The 8,353-nt window shown below is 34.3% G+C and overlaps 1 pseudogene; it reads right to left on the bottom strand.

Annotated features, from left to right (window-relative positions):
• Nucleotides 1–5,027: 5,027 nt before the first annotated feature.
• Nucleotides 5,028–6,361, bottom strand: LOC100659314 (olfactory receptor-like protein OLF1; annotated as a pseudogene).
• Between the last annotated feature and the right edge of the window lie 1,992 nt (nucleotides 6,362–8,353).

Below are 8,353 nucleotides of genomic sequence, written 5' to 3'. Positions count from 1 at the left end.
AGATCATAGAGCATCTTTTTTATGGTGAGAAGTTAGCATTATGTTTATATAAAACTCATATGATGTTAAAATGCTCTTTGGGTTCTAAAACAAATAATTCATACAAAGACATATTTTAAAAAAAAACGCAACAGATGTCGCACAAGGAAATATTGAGAACAGAGTTTGAAAATAATTGGGTAGAATGATACAAATCTAGGTGCTAAGACAGAATTACAAAAAACGCTAAATCAAAATCAAATAAGTAGTTGAACAAACGAATTTATTATTAACTAAATGACTGAGTCAGTAATCATGTTTTAGTTAGGCATAATAGGAGGTCGGAAAGTATTATATTAGAAAAGGTATTGTTTTTCAAGTCCTATAGCACTTTTCCTAATGCTTTTCATACTTAATGGAGTCAACCTACAAACGTTACTGGGGACAGGGATTATGTATTAAAACTGCATTTACCCTTTTGTTGCTAAAAAGTTATAATTGCTACACTAATACTATCAGTGCTTTCATAGAGTGAAGAAAGAAAATTTTCATTACATCGTTTTTTTTTTTGGTTTTGAACTTTTTAAAAAAAAAATCCTTGGAATACTAGTAATGAAATAAAATGTCCCACATATCTGATCTAAATACTTCTCATGATTATGTAATTATTAGTGTTATTTTTACTAATTATCAAGTATTAAAACACCATCCACTCCAAACCATAATTTTCAGCCTTTTGAAAATTTTGTAAGCTTACTCCAGTAGCGGGGGAAAATGACAACAGAGACTAAACAGACTTATGGCAAGAGAGTAAAAAAAAAATTGAACATATGATTATCTTAATTCTCATTACTAGAATTTTGTTACTTCCATGGCATGTAATGGCATCTTGAATGAGACATACAACATGTAGAGGGTGCTAGAAATTGTAGTTCAGAGAAAATAGGCCACATACTATTCTGTGACTCAAAGTCATAATGTGAAAATCCTTGATATATTCTCCAAGAACACATACTTCCCTTAAGGCATAAAGCTCCTTGGTGAAATGAGTTTTAGTACAATCTAATGACTACTGCAATCTTATAGATAATCATGCTTAGTTTCCACTTGTAGTTTTTTTAGAAACACATTATGCCTAAGATGTTACTGTTATTAACAGAATGATGCATAAATGGTCCTAGTGCAGGGGATAGAATAAACAATTCTGTGTGTGTTTGTGTGTGTATAAACATATATATGTGTATATATATATACCCTTATTTATACATGTCTATAGACAATCATATATACACACATATACAGAGAAAATCACACAAATATACATATACATACAATGTGTATGTATACATAAACACACACACATATATATACATATAAATATATATATATATATATATATATATATATATATATATGGAAACCCTGGTGGCATAGTGGGTAAGAGCTAGCTAGCCAACAGGTGAGCAGTTTGAATCCACCATACACTCCTCAGAAACCCTATGGGGCAGTTCTACTCCCTCGTACAGGGTCGCTATGAGTCGGAATTGACTTGACGGCAATGGGTTTGGTTTTAAATATATATATATGTATATATATACACACACATATACAATCATTCAAAATAGATTTAGATAGGTATGCACACGTTTTCTTTATTATTAAATGTTCCTGAGGTTGTATGAATTAAAACCATTATTACTATAAAAGAGACAGTCTAGGTTTTCAGCAAATGGTCCATCAAATCATATATTAGATTCCCTTTATATTTGGTGGTCAGAGGTTAGTAAATGTCCCACCCAGAAAGTGGGTGCAATATAAAAAAACAATAAAAAAAAATAAAAAATGAGAACACATAATTGGTCATTGCTTCAGGAATTGATAGAGCTCTGTCTGGCATTCATGTACAGGTCAACAAATTATAAGAAAAATCAGGTGCCTATTGTTATAAAGTATTTCATCAGATTTTTTTTTCTTGTCAACCTCAGTTGTGTTAGCTGATAATAGATAGCATAAATAATTGCGTCGAGAGAGTAAGTTCTAGAGATTACCTCACTGGGGATTAACACACTGGGGAAGATAGGGAGCAGAGAAAAAGAAGAAAAAACATGAAAAGCTCTGAACAAATTCTGTAAAAGTGTAAAAGAATTCATATTCCTGTCCTTGTTGATTGGTTCTCAGCAAATAATATAAGTTTTTTACTATCTTTTTGGAATATTAGGGCAGGTTTAACTGTCTTTTAGAGTACCTGTTCAGTGGGCTATTGTATGAGCAACACATTTGAGAAATAAAAATAATTTATTTCATTTTTTCAAAGAAAAATGATTCCAATGTTTTTTAAGTCAGTAGGTTTTCTTCTTTAGATAATTAATATTGTGGAATGTTCCACTCCTCAAAAGTGAATAAAGAAAGAAAGAAATTGGAATGATTATCTCTGAGGAGTGGAATATAAAATATAAGAAAGCCAGTGATTTCATCATGAGCTCTATGTAAATAAAGCCAACATCTCAATTTTGTGATGTTTTAAATTTTTCTAAATGCTTTTCCATCTAAAGTAGATATTTGAGACCTATAACAATCCTATGAGTTATTACAAAATATTATCATTATTACCTTGTACTAACTGTGAATGTGATGGGAGAAGTAGTGAATTGACTTGCTCAAGATTTTGGTAAAGGGAAAAATAAAAATCAGTTACCTGAACTTTTGTGACATCACTGTTCCATGACATTGCGATTCCTGCTTTGCTTAATTTCAAAAAGAAAAATACCACCACCACCATCACTATCATAATATTCATCTTTATCAACACTATCATGATCATTATGAACCATGCATGAAATTCTTGTAACATACAAAATATTAATTGCAAAGGGATATACACGTATTTACTTCCATAAACAAAAAAAGTAAATGTATGAGTTTAGAACATCATGTCAGACAACAGAAGAAGTAAATGGCTTTACGATGTACAAATATAAACACACAAGAGGAATTAAAATTGCTTCTAACACATGGGTATAATCATAACTAAAAGCACACAATGACATAATTACCAAAACAACTGTCAACAGAAGTTTTTAGGGGGAAATGAACTAAATAATCTCTTTAGGTAAGTTATTGACTTGAGAATCTGGAATTGGGGGGTTGACAGATGGTCATTTTTCTTGAAAATGTCAATTCAAAGGGTTAATTTCAAACACTTTAGAAAGGTCTAAAAGTGGCAAAGGATAGGGAGACTAACATAAAAAATGTTGTGGACTTAGTCCAATTATGAAATGACATCCAACTTTTTCCCCTCTTTTTATCTCATCGATCTTTTCTTTTTAAATCTGAAATGGTATAGGAGTTTCTGTTTAGAGAGCAGTCATGAAAGAGACGGAATAGGTGTAAGCAAATTACTATAAGCCATGTTACTAAAACCTGCACACGTCTGTCAGTTTGTCATACTGTGGTGTCTTGCATGTTGCTGTGATGCTGGAAGCTATGCTACCAGTATTCGAATACCAGCAGGGTCATCCATGGCAAGAAGTTTTCAGCTGAGCTTCCACACTAAGACAAACTAGGAAGAAAAACCTGACAGACCACTTCTGAAAAAGGGTTTGCCAGTGAAAATATTATAAACAGCAGTTAAATATTGTCTGATACAGTGTCAGAAGATGAGCTCCTTAGGTTGGAAGGCGCTCAAAAGACGAGTGGGGAAGAGCTGCCTCCTTACAGTAGAGTGCACCTTAATGACGTGGATGGAGTCAAGCTTTTAGAACCTTCATTTGCTGATGTCGCATGACTCTAAATAACAAGAAACAGCTGCAAATATCCATTAATAATTGGAATGTGGAAGGTATGAAGTATGAATCTAGGAAAATTGGAAATCATCAGAAAAATCAATATCCCAGGCATTAGTGAGTCAAAATGAACGGGTATTGGCCCTTTGAATTGGACATTTGTATGGTCTGCTATGCCAGGAATAATAACTTGAAAAAATGCTTGTATATGTTAATAATTTGGGGAAATATTGATAATTGACTTTGGCTGCACCTTGCGGGCTTTTACAGCAAAGAGTATATGGATTTAAAAATACCTTTAAATGCTGATGTTACTAGAACACTGATAACAAAATGTTATTATTATGCAACAATATTCATATACAGAAAAACATCAGTTACTGAAATACATTTCCCAATGAGCACATGGTTCAATTTCCATTGTCAAACGCCCTTTTCCTGGGTGTTCTGCTCTGCTCTGTGGGTTGACTTCCTCATGAGGATGCAGGTAGGACCCTGTGAGGTGTCAGCGCTTCTTCTGTTTCTGAGATGCTGTAGGAGGATGGTTTACACCTTCAGTAATACTTCGGTGTAGAAAAGGAGTAACAGAAAAAAGGAAAAACTAATGTTTTATGTTGTAATCCACCTATATTCTTCCACTCCCACTTAGAAAAATTCCCAAAGCACTTTGGAGTGGATTGGACACAGAAGGTTCTCTGCAAGGGACTGAACTGCTATTCAGCAAACTGGGATTTGATATTTCCGTAACTGCTTTCCTAGCAGTCCTGCCTCTCGCTATCTCATTGTATGATATGCCTTTATTAATTAAACTGAGCATATTATATAAAGATATACACACAATAGCTAACATCTATTCAGTGCCTAAAATGGTTCAAGCACTATTGACAGCACTGAATTCACTTTGTAATTCAACAATCAACAATGTAGTCACTGTATTTTCTCCATTCACATACAAGAAACCCAGGCATACGAAAATTAAGTAGCTTGCTCAAGGTGCTATTTATTAATTGGGCACGCAGTTGACATGTAAACCAAAGCAATCTGGCTCCTTTTGTCACCCAGAAATCTACCCTTGTATATGGGATATTGTATAGAGACACCCCCCCACACACGTATACACACAATGTATTTACTATATGTGCTAAGACAGCCTGATGCAACCTGTTTGAGCATAAACCCCAAACTAGAAACATTTAAACACTAGTCTGACTTATCTGGTGGCAATTGTGACACTTTTAAATGTAGTCTTATATACTGGGGTTATGAAATGCTTTTGACTGCATATAAAAGAAAACACATTTGGCTGCTTGGTAAAATCCCTTGTGTGAGGAGTTGTGTGTGTGCTGGTAAAATGATTGCAGTTTCCCAATCAGAGTTTATAATGAGGGAATTGGGTGAGTCCCCGGAGCTTCACGTCTCATGAGAAGGAATCTGCCTTTGATCTTAGAGCTTTCTTAGCTGCATCTTTTACATCTTTGTTTCTCAAACTGTAAATCAGTGGATTTAGCATTGGGACGACAAAGGTGTAGAACACCGAGATGATTTTATCAGTGTTGGGAGAATACAGGGAGCTGGGCCTTGAGTAAATAAACAGTAGAGTCCCCTGATAAATGACCACAGAAGTCAGGTGAGAGGCACACGTGGAGAAGGCTTTCTTCCTCCCACTGGAAGAGCGAATCTTTAAGACTGAGAGAAGAATGAAATAGTAGGAGATAACGATGATGACGAAGCAGATGATTTCCACGGACTTGCCATACGTGGAAAGGAGCCACTCATTAACTGAGATGTCTGAGCAGGAGAGCTTAAGCAGTGGAGGGAGGTCACAGAAAAAGTGATTAATCACATTTTTGTCACAGTATTTCAGAATAAAGGCAAAGGATGTATGAACCAGGGAGCTTACGTTGCCACCAATATAGGACAAGACGATCAGCCATACACAGGTGCCCCGGGACATCACAACTGTATACAGCAAAGGGTTACAGATGGTGACATAGCGATCATAGGCCATGGCAGCCAAGATAAAGGATTCTGTATCTGCAAAAGTACAGGAAAAATAGAACTGCAGGGCACAGCCATAATAGGAAATGGATTTGTTCCCTGAGAGGATGTTGACCAGCATTTTGGGAACAATGGCTGAGGAATAACAAAGGTCTACAAAGGATAGGTTACTGAGAAAAACAATACATGGGGGTCTGAAGATGGGAATCTATTCTGATTAACATTATCAAGCCAATGTTCCCCATTAGAATCACACCATACAACATCAGAAACACCAGGAATAGGACAATCTGAAGCTCAGGTCGAGTTGGAAACCCTAACAGAATAAACTCAGTCACCAAGGTGTAGTTTCCTTCTATCATATCCATATTATACGTGTTTTTTTTTCTTTCTTGTTTTGAGAATCCTAATATCCAAAAATATCACAATAATGAAAAAGAAATAAAATCAGATATTATCATGAGTTTTTTATTGTTTCAACAAATAACCAAATAAAGAAACCAAAATTCAATGTTCTCTTCAGATATAAAATTTGACAGATATATTTCAGAATTTAGTAGGTATTAAATTTCATGATTGCAAGTTTTATTTAATCTGTTTGATTTAATAATGATTTCTTCCATTGGATGGTTGGCTTCATGGGTGCAGAGGGCATGTTGGAGTTTGCTTACCTTTTTGTACCTGAAATGTAATACTATAGTTGCGATACAAGATTAGATGGATTAATGAATTGACTGAGGATGGTATAAAGCAAAGAAGAAATATCAATATTTATTAAACAAAAAGTGACTTGTTGAACATGCCTTGGAATGAGGAGAATTATGGCACCATTTGCTTTTTCTCTCAAGATATTTTAGTCACTGCATCCAATATCTCACTACAAAATGGATGGAACGGTATAATAAAAAATACACCAGCTAATTGTTTTTTGTTCTTATTTTTTAGTAATATATAGTAAAAGTAATATTAGTAAAATAAAAATAAATGTCACTAATTACAAGCTGTGAATATATTTTTCAAAGGACTTAGGGTAATTCAATAAATCCCATCAAGATATTGGCCAAGCTGATTAAATTACTTAAACATGTATTTTTCCATTTATCACAATGCCTGGCTTCCAGCAAGGACAGAATGAATATTAGTTGACTAAATGAGTAAAATAGACCAAAAAAAAAAAGTTACATGTTAACTTCAAGTTAAATAAAATCATTCTATATGGCCTTCTCACTGAAATATAGTTAGTTGCTAGTACTTTTTATGCTTTTATAATTCAGGGTATATATATATATATTTTGAGAACTTTGTCAATCACTGTTCCTGGGGTTTCAGAATACTTCTAACAGTAGAAAAAACTTGAACTTAACCTGGAAGTGTAAGAAATTTGAAGCTAACCTTGAAGGATGAACTTGAAAATATATAAAAACAAACGAGCAAAGCATCCAATGAGCTATGTTAGTGTTGCCACAGAGAACCCAAGCAGGGAATTAAAAATGTTTTTGGGTCACTAGCTCATTACATGCATAAAAACTCTGTCAGTGACGGTGCTATCAACTTTATCTCTTTCAGTACTTAAAACCACCCTATGGCACAGGCACAGAGAATCTACAGAGAATCAGAAGTGTTAATTACTTGTTCAATGTGTGGTCATGTTGTTCTATCCAAGAGTGTGAGTGAGATGCAGCACTACAGCAGGACAGCAGCTAACTTACTCTTAGTTTGCCTGTTTTCAACATAATTAGGCTATTTAGAAAAGATAAGACCTTTGCTTTAGACTTAGAAAAAATATGATTGGAATTCTATCTTGACTACAAGAGTACTGTGGGATCTTGGACAAATTAATATAAATATCTTATTTATATATAAGAATGGTAACAAATATCTCACAGGGTTGCTGTACTGATCAAATAAAAAAAAAATGATCTCCCTGTCCACCTACCATCCAACAATCCATTTATCTACTTACCTACCTACCTACCTACTTACCTACCTGTTTAGGTAAGTTAGAGAGACTGACACAGTTAGGAAAATATCAAAAATTTGTCTCAATAGCCACACTGCTCTCATTGAATCAAATTTTACAGCTAGGCCTGTATGCCAAAGTTTTATTAATAATGGCTAGCATTTATATAGTGATTGTTACCTTCAAGGTGTTATTCTAAACACTTTACATATATCTTATTTAATTGTCTCAACAAAAACAACAAATGTTTGATCTACATACTATTATTATCATTTTGCGCTTACAGATAAGGAACTAAGGCACTTGGAATTTGAGAGCTAGGATGTAATAGAGACAGTATTGGAATCTAAGAATCTGAATCCAAAGCCTTATTGTGATACATAGACTCTTTAGTTGATAGATCACCATTATTAATTTTTTATTTTGAATGAAAAGATTAAGTCTTAGCATAATATTAGGTCATTTCATTGGCAGCTGCAATTAAAATTCAGGTGTGTCCAAAATCAAGGCCTATGACAGTAGCCTCGAAGGGGATTAGAGTCTGAATAGTGTGGCCACCATGAGACAGGGTGAAGGGCATAGGGAAGCTGAAGGAAGGAATAAATGGCTCACATATTTACTGAACAGGGCATGT

The sequence above is a fragment of the Loxodonta africana genome, chromosome 7 (assembly GCF_030014295.1).
Source record: "Loxodonta africana isolate mLoxAfr1 chromosome 7, mLoxAfr1.hap2, whole genome shotgun sequence".
NCBI lineage: Eukaryota > Metazoa > Chordata > Mammalia > Proboscidea > Elephantidae > Loxodonta > Loxodonta africana.
The sequence above is the reverse complement of the archived record's forward strand: the minus strand, read 5'-3'. Positions and strand labels throughout refer to the sequence as shown.